Source organism: Melanerpes formicivorus, unplaced genomic scaffold, assembly GCF_026170545.1.
Source record: "Melanerpes formicivorus ecotype bairdi unplaced genomic scaffold, bMelFor1.0.p_v2 SCAF_59, whole genome shotgun sequence".
NCBI classification, from domain to species: Eukaryota; Metazoa; Chordata; class Aves; order Piciformes; family Picidae; genus Melanerpes; species Melanerpes formicivorus.
Genome location: NW_027142411.1, coordinates 3898902 through 3914523, shown reverse-complemented (window position 1 = coordinate 3914523; position 15622 = coordinate 3898902). Strand labels below are relative to the sequence as shown.

General features: G+C 49.7%; 1 protein-coding gene and 1 long non-coding RNA gene across 3 annotated transcripts in view; one reads left to right on the top strand and one right to left on the bottom strand.

Annotated features, from left to right (window-relative positions):
* The window catches only part of LOC137452870 (uncharacterized), a 100048-nt gene extending 84501 nt beyond the window's left edge, over positions 1 to 15547 (bottom strand). Inside the window, exons 1-2 of the long non-coding RNA XR_010990183.1 lie at positions 15504 to 15547; positions 15155 to 15290 (exon numbers count right to left, since the gene is read on the bottom strand). This is a non-coding gene — a long non-coding RNA (uncharacterized lncRNA). The remainder of the gene's footprint in view (positions 1 to 15154; positions 15291 to 15503) is intronic.
* CHST8 (carbohydrate sulfotransferase 8) overlaps positions 1 to 15622 on the top strand; it is a 147633-nt gene that overhangs the window by 127379 nt on the left and 4632 nt on the right. The window lies entirely within an intron of this gene.

Genomic DNA, 15622 nt, shown 5'->3' with positions numbered 1-15622 from the left:
TAATTGGCTAATTACACTCGTGCAGAAATCTTCAGGTACCTTTTCCTTCTCTTTAAAGTACCAAACCACCAAACAAAATAAACCACCAAAGAGAACCCTTCCCTGGAGGTGCTCAAGGCCAGGCTGGATGAGGCCTTGAGCAAGCTGAGCTGGTGGGAGGGGGTTGGAACTGGATGACCTCTAAGGTCCCTTCCAAACCAAACCATTCTGTGATTCTATGAAGGCAAGAGAGAAAGCTGTAGTTAGCAGAGATCACCTGGAGATGCACTAAACACCAAGTGAACAGTTCAAAGCTACTGCTGCTCCTTCCTTCATCACTGGCAGCAAGGGAATATTTTTAACTGCACGAGGTTGACTCTTCCTCTGGACAGACTGCAGAAAGCTTTCACACCCATTTATTACTCTCTGTTTCTTGGAAAGGCAGAATTTCTCTGAGCCCTTTCTGCTCCAGGTACAGCTGCTGTGAACATCTGCAAAGCTAAGAAATCAGCTGGTAAATAAGGGCTAGGTGAAACAAAACAGATACCAGGAGATGTCCATGGGTCACTGCTCCCCTCCCCTGGGCAGCAGCACTTCAGGAGCTTGCTCCTTTAGTTCAGGGCAGCTCTGCGGATTTCTGATGGCATCCCTTCAGGAGAAATAATCTGGCAATTAGTGTTAGCTCTTGGGCACCTCAGAGCTGCTCCTCCCCTTGCAAAGCTGCAGACACACCCTGCAGGAGACTGCCCCACGATGTGCTTTCCTAACGATGGAGCTCTGCCCTTCATTCTTTCTGATTGCTGCCCCCTTTCTGCAACGCACAGAGCATCCTGCTGCCTCACAAGCCTCCCTGCTCTGAGCCAGGAAAACCAGGCTGTAGCAGCTTTCTTTGTCCTCATCTCAATTTCATAGGCAATGAAGAAAGAACAGAAAAGGAGAAGCAAGCAGAGTTTTTTCCCCTTTTCTGCCAGGCTGAGCTCCCAGAAAGGCCCTTCTGCAATATCAAAATCTGCAATGCATGTTCCTCTTGCTGGGGTTGATATCTATAATTCATTTCATCAGGCTTCCTTTCATGGAGCCATAAAGTGATTCAAACAACAGAAATGGTCTGAGTAAATACAGAGTTGGTTTTCATTTTCTGCCTGGAACAAGCAGGATTGCAGATATGGAATTTCAGTGATTACATTTAGCTGCAGCCTTTCCAACACAGCAACTCAGATTAATCTCCCACAAAGGGGACTGCTGCTCTGGCTCAGGGTAAATCACTATGCAGTGCTACTTCCACAACAGCTTTAATTAAATCTCTTCCCTTTTGGGGCAAGTTGGAGACATCAGAAGGGCAGCACGGGCTGCCTGAGCCTTTAGGTGTTCATGGTACTGGTGGTGAAAGCAGGGCACAAGCCCGTGCCAGTCACTGGCATGCCTAAGGTCACTTCTACCCACAGCCCAGCAGCAGCAAGAGGCAAAAAGAAATGTAGCCAAGAGTAATGCAGGTGTTTGCAGCTGGCCAAGTGCAAAGGGCATTGAGCTGATGCACCACAGGAGAAGGAGCAGCATTAGATTGTTCTGCTAAGTGTAAAAAGCACCTTCTGCCTTAAAGCCTGGCTAGCAGAGCTACCGCCCAGCATGGCTTCTGCCCAGGGGGCCATGCCCTGGGAGCTCACCTCTGCAGACATTTCTATACACTCACATACTCAGAATGGATCTTTCTGAGCTCACAAAGGAGCCACATTCCATGGGATCCAGCACAGTTATGGCTCAGACAGAAACAAGAACAGCACCAGTGCCCCAGATTTGGTTCAGCTCCATGAGAGCCCTCCCCAGCTGGAACCTAGCTCAGGACCTAGTGTGGTAGGTGTGAGTTGGACAGCTCACAAAATACCTCTGGCCCCAGGATTTCCCACCTGGGGCAGGAAAGGAGCCAACAGCAAGGGGATCAGAATTCCCATGAGCAGGGAGGAATGACTTGAACAACGTAGAGGAGATCTGGAGCAGAACTAAAACTCAGAGTTGATAGATCCAGTTTGCTCCGTCACCTGCCTGCAATGGCGGGTGCAGATGTGGTGCTGCTGTTTAACACTCTGAAATTAAAAGGATTTGGACCACTATGGAGTCACAGACATTCAGTATCCATGAGAAAGAAGAAGCGCAGAGGGATGGCTAAGGAAGCCAGGCAGAAAACACAGATGGGTTTTGTGGAGGTAGCTGCAGTAGATTTCCTTTGTTCACCTCTGCTGTGGAGCTCAGCAGGAAAGCTGATTTATCCTGGGCATGCCCAGCAGCTGCTCCCTGCCAGAGCTGCTGGTTAAGTTTAGTTGTAATACACAGCACTTTGGTAACCTTTCTGCCACGGAGAACACCTCGGGAAAGCAGGAAGGCCCTTTCAGTTTGACATCCCCGTTGCTGTTGTGATGCTGATCACTGAGCCCGAGTGGAAACCGGAGCCACCGAGTGACCTCTTTTGGTCACTAACTCCAGAGGCAGAGGCTGCTGCTTGCAGAGGAGCAGGAACACAGCCCAAGCCTTTCTCCACGCTGCAGATCAGAAGATAAAAGCCTTCTAAAAATAACTTTTCCTAAAAAGTGATCTACTCAACTACTGCCAGGTGAAAAACTGCAGCACCTTCACAAGCCAGGCAAGGAGAACATTCTCCTGAGGAAAAACTGCAACCACTTTGCAGGGAAACAAAAATCCAGCCTGGTCACTCCTCCTGATTTTCTCACCCTGTAGCTGCCAACCTTGCAGCAGAGGCTGCAGCTATTCAGAGTTGAAAGAGGAGCTTGTGCTAAACAAATGTGTGTGGCTCCACTGCACAAGGCCTGTGTTCCATAGCCCTCACCAGGTCATCTTGCCTGCAAAGCCTGGGTTGGCTTCACAGCAAGCTCAGCTGTAGAGCAAAACATGCAAGGGCCACAGGTGAGGAATCCTGCTCAGTCCTCTGCTCTGCAGGTGAATGTTGATGTTCCTGCAGTTAGAAAATTTACCTCTATATTTTTACTCACACTCACTAGAGGTTTCTTTAACCCATCAAAATTGTTCCTGTATGTTTCTGATGAGAGTTCTGCAAAGCACTCCCAGAACTGAAGCCCCAGAAGTACCCAAATCACCTTTTTTTTTAGGCAAGAATTGCTGCCAATATTTGCCAGATGCAAGGAGACTGTTGGAAAGCCAGCAGTGCACACAATAAGAGTGCAAGCTTCACACTACAAAGCATCAGACAGCTGGAGAGATGCTGCACAGAGCTGCATTCAGAGGTGTCCCTTCACAGCCTCTCCAGGCAGCACCCATTCAGGTGTACCTACCAAAGCTAACAATGCCTTTGCCAGTCAAAGAGCAGAAAGATGGCAAAAGTGGCAGCCTGTGGTGGAGGCCAGGAATGGAAATCCCAAGGTTTCTTTCTAGAAGGCAGAGACCTATTAAAGCAAGCTGGGGTGTTGCAAAGGTGAGGCTTCACAGGTCCCCCTTTTGATCATCTTGCAATGAGCAGCTCATTTCTTGGGACTTTTGGGGTTTTTTCCACACCAGTGAGGTGCAGGATGTAGTTTGGCCTCCAATGCTCAGCTCAGCAGCCAGGGATCTCTCACAGTAAGTCCCCTTCCCCTCTGGGTTTGTCTGTAGAGCAATGGGCAGCTCTGATGGAGGAGCCACTCCTAGCACTGTGCCAATGCAGGCAGCATCACGGCCTCAGCATCACAGACAGAACACCATTATCCTGTAATTCTATTCCTGCACTGAGGAACAAAATCAAAGTATCTCTATGAAGTAGGAAAGCAATTAAGTTAATTGCTGTCCTCACAACATTTTAAGGGAATGCTGCCCTTTCCCAAACTCTTCTCTTTCCACAGCAATGATTCTTTTTCTGTACCCAGCACTGTAGGATGGCCAAAAACCTCTGCTGAAGCAGAGGCTTTCCCTCATTACACTAACACCTGCACTGACTGCCACTCATCACACAGAGCCCAGGAGCTGTGCTTTTGCCTTCCAGATGTGAGGGGCTGTCACAGAGGAGGGATGGGAAAAGCTCAGCCTCAGCCATGAGAGCTGAGAAAAGCCACAGCAACCCATCCCATGCCATGCCACTTCCCAGGAGCCCAGAGAGGCATGGATGCACATGCATTGCCCTGGCACTCTGCTCCCTGTGCAGGCACTGCCTGGGAGGCACAAAGTGGCAAACACTGAAACACCGGAGGAGAGTCTAATCAATACACACAGCTCTCTTGCTTTCCAGGTGACAAGAAAAGAACTTCAGTAAAGTTATGGCTTGCTCAGCAGCTGACAGCAGACTATAGACCAAAGCAGGCTGGCACTGGGGTGCTGCACAGGTGATAGATCCTTAGGTGTGGGGGTAGCAGAGACACCACAGAGACATTCAGGTGGAGTTTTACCAAACTGCTGTTTTGTAGCTTTCAGAGAATCACAGAGTGGTCTGGGTTGGAAGGGACCTTGAAGATCATCCAGTTCCAACCCCCTGCCATGGGAAGGGACATCTCCAACCACCCCAGGTTGCTTAGGGCCTCATCCAACCTGGCCTTGAACACCTCCAGGGATAAGGCATCCACAGCCTCCCTGTGCCAGTGTCTCACCACCCTCCCTGTAAAGAATTTCTGCCTAATAGCTCTCTTCCTAAAATGCCTTCCTTGCATCCTACAGTAACAGGAAGAGAAAGGAGGAGGCTACAGGGCAGGTGAGGAGTCAGGCACCCTAAGTTTCCCCTATTGTATGCTTAACATGAGAAATACACAGCAGCTGCACCTACAGTCTCTTGCTAATAAAGAAGTATTGATGATTCCATCTCCTTGCCCATTTTGGGCTGCACACTGAGGGAGGCAGGCTGTATTAATCTGCTGAGAAGCCCTGGTGTTTGGGAAATAATTGATCTGTATTCACCGCTCCAGCTCTGCTGGACACACACCAGGGACTATCAGGCACCATTCAAATGTTCTCTCCCCAGTGCAACACCCTTCTCCCTGTGAACTGCAGGGGTGTGTGCAGGACCAGAGGATGAAAGGAGGTCATGACCTTGCAGTGGGCTTCATTGAGCTTTGAGGAGAGGTGGCCTTGAGTGGCTGGAGGGAAAGCAGGAACCTGTGAGCGCTGCTGGGGAACAGCTCCTGTAGTTTATGCACTCTGAGTGCTGTCCGTGGTGCAGCTCCAGACAGATGCAGGACACGACTCCAGCACCCCCAAACCCGAGGCAGCAAGCAATTGGATCCCTAAGCAGAAGCTGGTGAAGGGGTGGTCTGAGGAGGTGTTCTGTAAGGCTTCCATGGAGAGCAGCTTGCTCCACAACCATTAGTTTGCTGTGGTGCAGCAATCACCTAATGAGGGCTTCGTGCTGCTAGGATCCTAACCTCTGATTGTTAGAACATTTCAGTCACATTAAAAAACTGCTCTCTTGCAAGCAGATAGGGAGAGCCATGGTAATTGGAAGCTCAGCAGTGGGTTAAAGCCACGATTTATTTACCATTTCCCCTGCGCCAGATGAAACATTAATAGGATTATTAATAAGGATCCTGGATTGAGTTTGTCACACAGCAGTAAGTATCAAACCATCCTGCTGCCAAGAACGTGCTGGGGGGCTCTTCCTAAGGCTGCAGAGAATCTTATCTGTTCCAAAATTACTGGGGAAAGGCGCTGATTTTCATAGTTGCTTGAATGAGGAGGTGACCTTTAGAGCAGAGAGGCAAAAACAACACATGCAGCCAGAGCTACTGCTCCCTCAGCCACACAAGGTGAATGTCTTAAGGAAATTGAATTACAAATTAAAACCCAGCACTGATTTATTAAAAACCAGCTGCTGATGAAAAGTGATTCTCTTCAGGAGATGCTTCTCTAATTTCCACTGCAATTGCTATCACCACCAGAGTCATTACAGCCCAGACAAACCCAGGTCTATTTTTGGTCCTGCAGTTCTAATTCAGAATTGTTCCAGGCTTGTGTGTGTGTGTGTGTTTCCTTCCCATTTAATTGGGTTTGATTCTTCAGTCTATGAATAAAATGAAACCCTGCTCTCCTTCACTCTGATGCCCAGAGCCATTTCAGCAGGGGAGGAAGGGGATAGAAGGGCAGCCCCTGGCCTCTGCAAAGGTGAGCATGGTGGCTGCTGCAACACAAGACCTCTTCACAGGTTGTTTGCCACTTGGGCTTTAAAGCCAAGGCACTGCTTCAGGATAAAAACCCCGCAAAACCAACCCTCTAAAACACCTTGAATGAAAGCAAACTGATCCAGGCTCCTGCTGTGGCAGCTTCTCAAGGTACAGGCTGCAGGACTTGTATTTTTAAATTGCCAGATGAAGCCATTTCAGGAAGTGCTCATTTGAAGAGTTCACAGATTGACTGAAAGGGAAGCTCATCAAAACATGTTTGGTGTGTGGCACCAGGAAGGATTTTTAAAGCCTCCTATAATTTTTAGCTATTCCCCACTTCACTTACTCAAGAGGAGGAGCAAGGTACTTTGGCAGAGATTTGGATTTGCTGCTTTTACACACACACACACACACACACACACACACACACTCCCTCTCTCCTCCTTCTTTAAGGCATAGTCCAAGCATTAACTTTGAAACAGGAGCCCAGCTGCCGCAGAGAGCGATGAGCTGGGACATCCCAGAGCAGTGAGCAGGAAGACTTCTGAGCTCAGGTTAGGGATGAGCAGGAAGCAGCTTGCTTTGAAATAATTATTTCAGTGCACAGCAGAAATGGCATAATGAGAGCTCCATGCTGCCAGAAGCTGTAACCCTTGATTGCTGGAATACAGCTGTCACATTAGAAGTGAGACATTGCCAGGAGACTGGCAGCATTGCTGCAGCCATCAGGGCCCTGCCACACTTGCCCAATTAAGGAGATCCTTGCTGCAAGCCTAGGCCAAGATTAATGAGATTATTTTAAAAGCTTCATTGCAGCAGTGTTGTTCAAGAGGAATAAATGGGAAAGTGCATTAACACTTACAACTCTGATTGCAATAGGAGAGAAGTGCAGAACCTGTTTGCTCTAGTAAACCATCTCTAAGAATCCATTGCCCAGAACTCCAGGTGGTTTAACCACATTTGGAGGCAGATGATCTTCAAGGTCCCTCCCAGCCCAAACCATTCTGTGAATCTATGCATTGTTCAGCTCTGGATATGTAAAGGTAAATGCTAAAACCAAACACTGGGTTTGAAAATAATCTGGGCCTGAGGCATTGCCTGGTACCTAAAACCCCTTCATGAGGCAAGGGAAGTCCCCTCAGCTGTGCAGCCAGTCACCCAGGGATTGCTGGCTGTGAAGCAGAGCCTCAGCTCGGTAAGCTTCCTGCTTGCACTCTCCTCTGAGTGCACACACTGACACTTTCTAGTGGCAGGGGCTGCTGGCTTATTTTTAACACTTCCCTTTTTAAGCAGCTCAGCCTGGAGTCTCAGGCTGTGCCATGCAGTGCCAAGAAAATACTTATCAGCCTTCATTTGCTGTGCTGCTCTGACCAAAGCAGTGCCAGGCACAGAGGTGCTGGCACTTGCTGCTGAGATGCCTGCAGCTACTTCTGGGGCAGCTGTCAGCCAGGAGGATGGGTTCAAAAGAATTGTTTGCGTTGTGACAGAGAGGATCAATGTTAAACTCCATGTTGATGTCTCCAGTTTCTGCTCCCATTCCTTTATTTTTCCTGTATTAAGGGCACAGAAGGCTCTCTGGGCAATGACAACAAGGAGAGACTGGAGGGCAGGAAAAAGAGGCATTTCAAGTCTTTTGTTAGTGGGCCTTAGCAAGGAGCTGAATATGTTGAATTTTCCTATTAATGCAATGCAATTGAAAATTTAATGAGCTTCTTAATTTATGACTTCACCAGGCTTGAATTATAAAACAATAACACAAGCTGCACTTTAATTGCCTGAGTGTGTCTGAAGATGACAGCATGTTTAGGTTTTCACTCCAGCATCTAATCTAAATACATTAACAAATAGCACAAAACCCTTACAGTTGTTCAGGAGACAGGACAGAATTCATTCTTTTGGGTGACAAGCAAACCCATGCTATGAAAGCATCATCCTCACTCTTATATTCCACAGCATGGTGGAGAATCTCTAAGCTCTCTGCACCCTTGAGAGCTTGGCAAGAAAGATTATTCCCACTGAGAACCAGAAACAAGACCAAGCTACTAGGGCCATGCAGATCTGGGGCCTGAGCCAGGTGATATCAACAGCACAAGGTAGCTCCTACTTCAGGAGACAATCTACTTTCCTCAGGTGCATCATTGCCAGAACTAAGCCATCTAGAAGGCTGGGGACCACTAACTAATCAGCTAACATTGTTTCCTTTGCCACCAAGATGAGCAAATGGTTTCTATCAGTCAGGTTCTTAACTTCTTTTGAAGAGGGCAACTTCACAGGCTCAGAGTCTGAGGTGTGGGAAGAAAGGAAGGCAGAGAAGGATGCCAGTCGTGGGCATTAGCATTCAAACTGTCCTCCCTAGCCTGTCCCTTTGCCCTCCTCCTCACTCTGAAGAAAATGCATGGGGGAAGAACATGAGCAGCCGTAGTCGCAGGGTCTAACAGCACCATTTGTCACTGCCAAGATTCATCAGTGATACAGGGTTACAAAAGAGGGAACAACTGAAAGGTTAAGGATTTATCTAGAACATCTGAAGTGGATATTAAACTGAGATTAATAGCAAAGGGCCTAATGAAAATTAATGCTTATGTCGTACCTGTTGCGGCACCGGCAAGGGAAGCAGCTGGTCCCGTCAGCAGGAGCCACCACTGCCCTCTGCACTGGCCAGCAGCACCTCAGAGCAGGTACCTAGGCTTAGCAGCTTGTGCTTTGACTTTACTGGGCAGAAACCTGAAAAAGAAATGCATTCAGAGGGGTGGGGGCCGGGGAGCCCAGGGCAGAGGTTTCTGGAGACGGCCGTGAGAAACAGGCTGGAAGAGTCTAACCCTGGCTCCCTGCCTGCCCAACGAAGACCCTACGAGCAATAAGGGCTTTATAAAAGCCAATAAAGGCAGCTTTATGGGGTTTGTAGAGCCACCACCAGCACTCCCCTTTCAGTGTCTACCTAATGGCATGCTTTTTAAAAGAGTTATAGGCTTGTAAAGATCCAGGGGAAAATAACAGCCCCCGAGCAGAAGCGTTCGCAGCCTGCCAGCTCCACAGCCACGCTGCTCAGGAGCCTCACCTGCACCTGCTGGGGGATGCTGGCTCCACTGCCAGAGCTCCCTCCGAGGAGGCAGCCCATGAGACAGAGGTTTTGTGGCTGTGGAGACTGGGCAGAGAGGCTGAGAGCTGAACCCAACGCTCTAGTCAAGCCCTGCATGCTAAGCTCAGCGTTCTCCTGCAGAACCCAGCACTGCCACTGCCAATTAAACCCTTTTGTTTTGTTAACAAAAGGTAGCAGCAAGGAACTAGCTTGTGGCAGGCCTGCTGTGGCTTTCCAAATGCCATCATTTCGGTGGAGCAGCACTAACTGCCCGGCCCTTTGTAGGAAAAACACGGTGAAAAGACACAGCCTGAGCAGGCACAGGAGGAGAGCAGTTTACCACTGCTTGCAGAAGATCGATACTGCATTACTACCCCCTCGGGAGGAGCTGATCCTGTACCCACTTAAGGAAATGCCAAGCTTGTCATCGCTGCAAAGCCACTGCTGCACAGGCATCATTAACTGTTTATTAAACAGGAGCTGTGCTACCACTGCAACACAGGGGCTTAAAGCCCACGCTCCCGGTGCTCAGAGCAGCAACTCTTCAGACAATGGCATTCAGAGGGCTTCAAGATTCCAGCTCTGGAATGAGTAACAAAGGTGTGAGGACCTCAGCCACTAGGAGCAAAACCAGAAATTCTAAAGTTATTCCCTCCCCCCGGTTACAAGGCCCCCAAAAGGCTTGCTCCTGATGAGCACCACTCATCTGTCATGCTGTGGTCACCTGCAGTTACCACAGAGGCACAACCTGGGATGTGTTTAACAGGACAGCAAAAGTGGAGAGAAAGACTGAGGTTAACTGACCTGTCACAGGTAAAATAATGTAACAAACAATGGAGATAGCTACAAAATGCTGAGGCTCAGAAGCTACCCAGGGGAGCTGCATAGAGAGCTATGATTTTTAGAAGGGGTCTTGCCTGGGGTTTACACCCAAGAGTTCAGCCTGCTGTGTTCCCCAGAGCAGCTCCACAAGGTGTGAACCAGCTCTGAAGGGAGAGAGCTGCACCTCAGAGAAAGCAAACAGCCAAAGCCCTGTGCCTGCAGTTTGCTGCTGCCAGCCTGGGGTCCAAGCAGCCCTGGAGCAGAGGCATCCAAGAGGAGTCACACCCTCCAAGGACAGCCTGCAAGCCACACACCCAGGCACTGCTGTGCTGCGCTGTCAGGAAGTGGTTCCAGCTGCAAGCTGAGCACCTCAGCAGACTCAGGGTGGCAGATTGCTCCAGAGGTGCTTCAGCCAGCGCAGGATGGAGGGAGAGAGCTGGGCAGTGGTATGCCCTGCACTGAGCGAGGCAGGGATGCATTGAAATGCTCTAGAAAAGGATCATCACAGCAAGTGGGATCCACATCTCAGTGGAATCAGACACTCACACACTTCCACCAGCTACACACAGACACATCCAGCAGCCAGTTGGCTACTGGGGGTTTGCATGCCCTGGCTTACAAATCAGATGGGTTGATTGCCATAGCAACCACATCCCACATGTGGGTTGTCAGGGGAGATGCAAACAACTCAGTCCCTCAGTTCCTGTGGGCCACTCTTGGCCTGATGCACCATTGCACACTGGAACACCAGAGAAATTAGGAGGTGCTATGAGGGGTGAATGGCAAATGCAGGTGTGGACATGAAATGGTGGTGGCAGAGGGGTTCTCACTTCAGGTGCCACTGTGAGTTCAGAGGCACACATGCTAGGGCCCTTCTGGTGCCAGCAGCCCAGGCTGTGGGCTGCTCAGGGAGAAGGAACACACCCAGGAAACAGGGAAGGGTGGCCAAGTGGTGAATACCTGCCTGTGCTCCCTGCCACACAGACAGGACCCCCTCAGAAGCCCAAGGCAGCTCATGCAGGTGATGAGGAGATCACCATCCCCACGGAAGGCTGCTTTGCTCTCACCCACATCCCTGAGGTGTTCTGCCACACCAGGGCCACAGCTGCCCTTGCACTCCTCTGCCAGCTGCCATGTTTCTGAGCTGTGCAGGGGACAGGAAGGGGAAGCAGTGACCTGGCAGAGGCACTGACTAGCAAGGAGAAGAGAAGAGCCATGGGGCTAGAGAAAAGCCTTTCACTTCAGCAGCTGCTCCCTGGGCATCCCACCCAGAGTGTCTGTAGCCAACTGCAGACAGAAGAATCATGCTGGAAGAGAGCCCTGCCAGCTGCAGCTGACTGCACCATGCTAACACACAGTGTTTGGGTGCACATCTGTGCTGCTTGAGCCAGAGCCCAGCTGTCAGAGCAGTGCACTCCCCCATGCAGAGGCATGCCTGTGCAGATCTACCTTTCAAGTCTTGCCTGCAGCTTTCTCTTTCCCTTGTGCTTTTTCTTCCAAAGAAGGCTCTCCACAGAGGAACAGGCAAGCAGTCCACACTTTGCATCACTTTGCCTCCTCCCCAACAGGAAGGCCACTGAAGCCCTCCCATCCTGCTTGCACAGTTTCTTGAAGCATTGCTGGGCTCTGGGTGAGCTATTCTGAGCCAACACCTGCTGCACCACACACAGCCACAGGTTACACCAAGTGCTTGCCTGAGATTCACTGGAAGCCCTCTGGCTACCTGGGCAGCTGGTACAGCCTGCTAAGTACCAGTGCAGGGCTGGAGGTTAAACCTTAACTTCTGCTTTTCAATACACCTGAAGAAAGTGCAATGTCCTTGTCAAAGTCATCCTATGGAGGCAATATGCAAATATTAACTATGAGGATGGAGAGTAAGTGAAAGGTATTAAGTAGAAATTGAAAGTAACTGCTGACAGTGCCTGCAAGCTAATGATGCTAATTAACAATGTTCCCAGGGACAGGTCCACAGGAGGAGTGGGCAATCCAACAGCACAGGCTTGACTTTTCTGCTTCCTTCATGGAATTCTTGTGGAATATAAATTAAGGCAGAAAATGGCACTCTGTAATTAGGATGGTTAAACAGTAAAGAGAAGACAAAGTAAACAAGCAGTGGTGCCTTCCTCCTGATAGATTCACCACCACTCACTGAAGCCTGCAGCACAAAGGTACCAGGCATTGCCCTTTCCTTCATCAGCTCTGGAGGAAAGAGCCCAAGAGTAGGTGATGTGATGTAGAGGAGGAGGTGGGTTCAGTGCATTTTAGCAGATAAGGACGTTCTGAAATAGCACAGTAGTACCTCTCTGTCTCTAAGGCTCACCTACCTGTGCCATCAGCATGTTGCAAGTCCCTGCTGGCATCTGTCACCCTACAGAGAAGGCTGGGTATGAAGCATGGTCCCCATTAAAGGACAAGAGGGATGCTGTGCCAAGAGCATTAACTACAAGGGAGTCAAGCAGGGAATCCAGAGGGAGGCAACGAGAAGATGGCTGCAGCCACAAGCCCTGCACCTCAGAACAGGACCCTGCAGTTTTTCTTGACTCAGACCTAGAGGACTAGCTGCTGGTACCAAACACACTGGGAACACCAAGTTCTTTGCCAGGATGAAGTCCTCCTAGCAGCAAGCACTGGGAGTCACACAACCTGGGTGCCAATTTCTGCTTTGCTTCCCCCAGATGGAATTTTTGCCTGCTCAAACTGATGGATGAACCTAATGCTTTTAATTATTTCCTGGGCATGCCCTTCAGAGTTGCACTGCTTTCCCCATCTACAGCACTCCTGCCCAGAGAGTCCCTTACTTCATTAAGATGGAAAGTCATTTCAGTCACCAAGAGCCACAGCAATCCTGTTTTAATCAGCTGCAGCTGCTACCACCCAAGGTACCCCCACGACACCAGCACAGCTCAGGCTGGCACTGCCTGCTGCCTCTGGGATGGAGAAGCTGAGGTCTGCATGCTTTGGAAATAGAAAGCCAACAAGTTCACCTGGGTTCAAAGCCTACCTCTCTGAAGCTGACTCAGATTGAACAGCACAGGATCGATAGGAAGTAATTCAGCTTGAGCACAGAACAAGCAGAGGAGAGGGAAAAGCAAGAGTCAGTGGCTAGCTTTGGGGAGCATGCTGCTTCCCACCACATCTGCTTAAGAATGAGCCACACACCAGTGCCTCGAGCTCCTCAAATAACTTGCATTTACAGTATCAGTGACTCCTCCCACCTTCCTGGGCAGCCTGTTCCCTGACTGCTCTGGCAGCAAAGAAATTTTTCCTCCTCTCCAACCAAAGCCTCCCCTGGCACAATTTCAGGACATTTCCTCTCCTCCTGTCGCCCGAGACTAGGGAGCAGAGACCAACCCCCACCTCACTGCAGCCTCCTGTCAGGGAGCTGTAGAGAGCAATGAGGGCTCCCCTCAGCCTCCCATTCTCCAGACCAAACACCCCCAGCTCCCTCAGCTGCTCCTTCCCAGCCCTGCTCTCCAGCCTCTTCCCCAGCTTTGTTACCCTTCTCTGGCCCTGCTCCAGCAACTTAATGTCTTCCTGCAATGAGGGCCCCAAAACTGAATCCAGTATTCAATGAGCTATCAACTCCAGCTGTCAAAAGGAGATACACTTAGCATACAGCTAAACCACACACACACATCCACTTTGTCCTGCTAATCACAGCTCAGTTTCAAAAGGATTCTGAGCACCGGTCTGCTGTTCCTCCTGTGGTTAAGGACACACTCACAGAATGCTTTGGGTTGGAAGGGACCTTAAAGCTCATCTAGTCCCAACCCCCCTGCCATGGTCCCTTCCAACCAGATGCAGTCTGTGATTCTGTGACTGGAGCACGTGTAGGCAGGACACTGAGCACAGAGGTTGATGGCATGACAGTAACAGCCCCTCCAGAGTGTATTTCACGAGCAGGATTAAGTAGGTTGTTACTAAAACCAACCTTTCAGCTGTAGAGTACTCACAACAGAGGAAAACACTAGAGGCAAACAAAAATTAGGTCTGAAGTAGAGACAGGAGAAGGCAGAGAGGCAAAGCTACAGAATATTACAGAGGGAAGAGAAAAGCCATTTCAGTGTGCTGCTAGCAAAGCTCCCAGCGGGTCTGGCTGTGTGGCAGGGCTGGGTGAAGCATTGGCCTTCTGTTTCGAGAAGGTCAGTAAAAGCAGACATAAAACACAGACCAAGCTCAGGTCTGCAAACTCCTGGTGGCAGAAGGGGAAGAGAAAAGAATGCCATGAGAACTGCCATAGGTGAAGGACTGACAGAATGATTCCCAGCTCTCCTCTCTCTGTTTGAGCACTAATGACAGTGTGGTGCCTGGCACCGTCCTCACCTGGGTGCAGCAGGGGGTTACTGAGGGCAGCAGAACAGTACCCTTTTGTCACTACCTCCTGAGCTGGTAAGGAACACGGGCAGCAGAGAGGCAGCACCGCCCCAGCTGGAGGGTTTGAGGAGCACGGCAGAGCTGTGCAATACAACTGCCCTGAGCTGCCTGCACCAGAGAGGATTTTTCTCTGCAGCTTTCGATGCGAAGTGACAGACTGCATCAGGAGACAGACAGCTAGGAGAAGCCAACTTTCCAAGTCACAAATTCAGCAAAGACTGAGGAGGTTGGCAAGTGCTCCACCAAATATTTACATTAAACATGAATTGTTGTTCCCATCACATCTTAAAGCCAGCAAATGAAGCAGCACTTTTTAAAACAGTTACTCATCTCTTACTACCATTTCCCTTTCTTTTCTAAGGACAACACATTAGTGCAAAGTATTCATCTCCCCAAGAAGGTACCTTTATGGAACACTACACAAATGGAATTAGTCATAACTAACCACAAAGAAGAGAATTCTTACTGCTCCTTGCACTCCTGTGGCATTTGGGGTTTTTCATCAGTGGTATTCATGGCAGATACCTCCCAACTCGACCAGGCAACTACACAACGGGTGGGGGCTTGCTGCAAGCTTCCACTGCTGCCACTGACCTCAGGACAGATGACCACAGCTAAACAAAGCTGTGGAAAACAACTACCCCTACCTCCTGCACCACAACTGGCACACAGCAACTGCTCCCCTGTTTGAATCTGCCCTTGCTCAGTTTCCTGGTCAGTGACCAAAGCCCTTTCTCATCTCTTGTGTTCTCAGTTGTGAAAGGCTCAGAATGCTTTCAGAATGGGAGTGTCTGCAGACACTGCATGGCCTTACCTTCCAGTGAGAGCTGCACAAGCATTCTCCTTTCCTCCTCCACCACTGGCAACCATAAGTGGTCCACAGCAGAAACACTGAAGTCCACATTCTTGTCCATGCACATTAACAGCATTGCCAAGGAAATCTCCAGGAGCTGTGACAGGAGAATGAGGCTTAGCTCAGCACCACTCACCCCAGTTTAGAGAAGGGCCAAAAGCCCAATATTTGAGAGGAATGAAGTGGTGCTGAGCAGAAAGGCAGCTACTCTCTCTCGTGACATCATACAGCACTGCTAAGGGCACACACACAAGCAGCCAAGGGAAGGGAGCAGCAGTGACCAACCCACAGCAGCAGACTGAATTCTTACCTGTGTTGACTTTCCAGAGCTGTCCTTGAGTAAGAGTTCTGCCTGTAAGAAAGGAGACAGCAGAGCCATGTTCTGACTGCACAAGGAAACAACCTTCCCTCCCAAGCTCTGCTTCCACA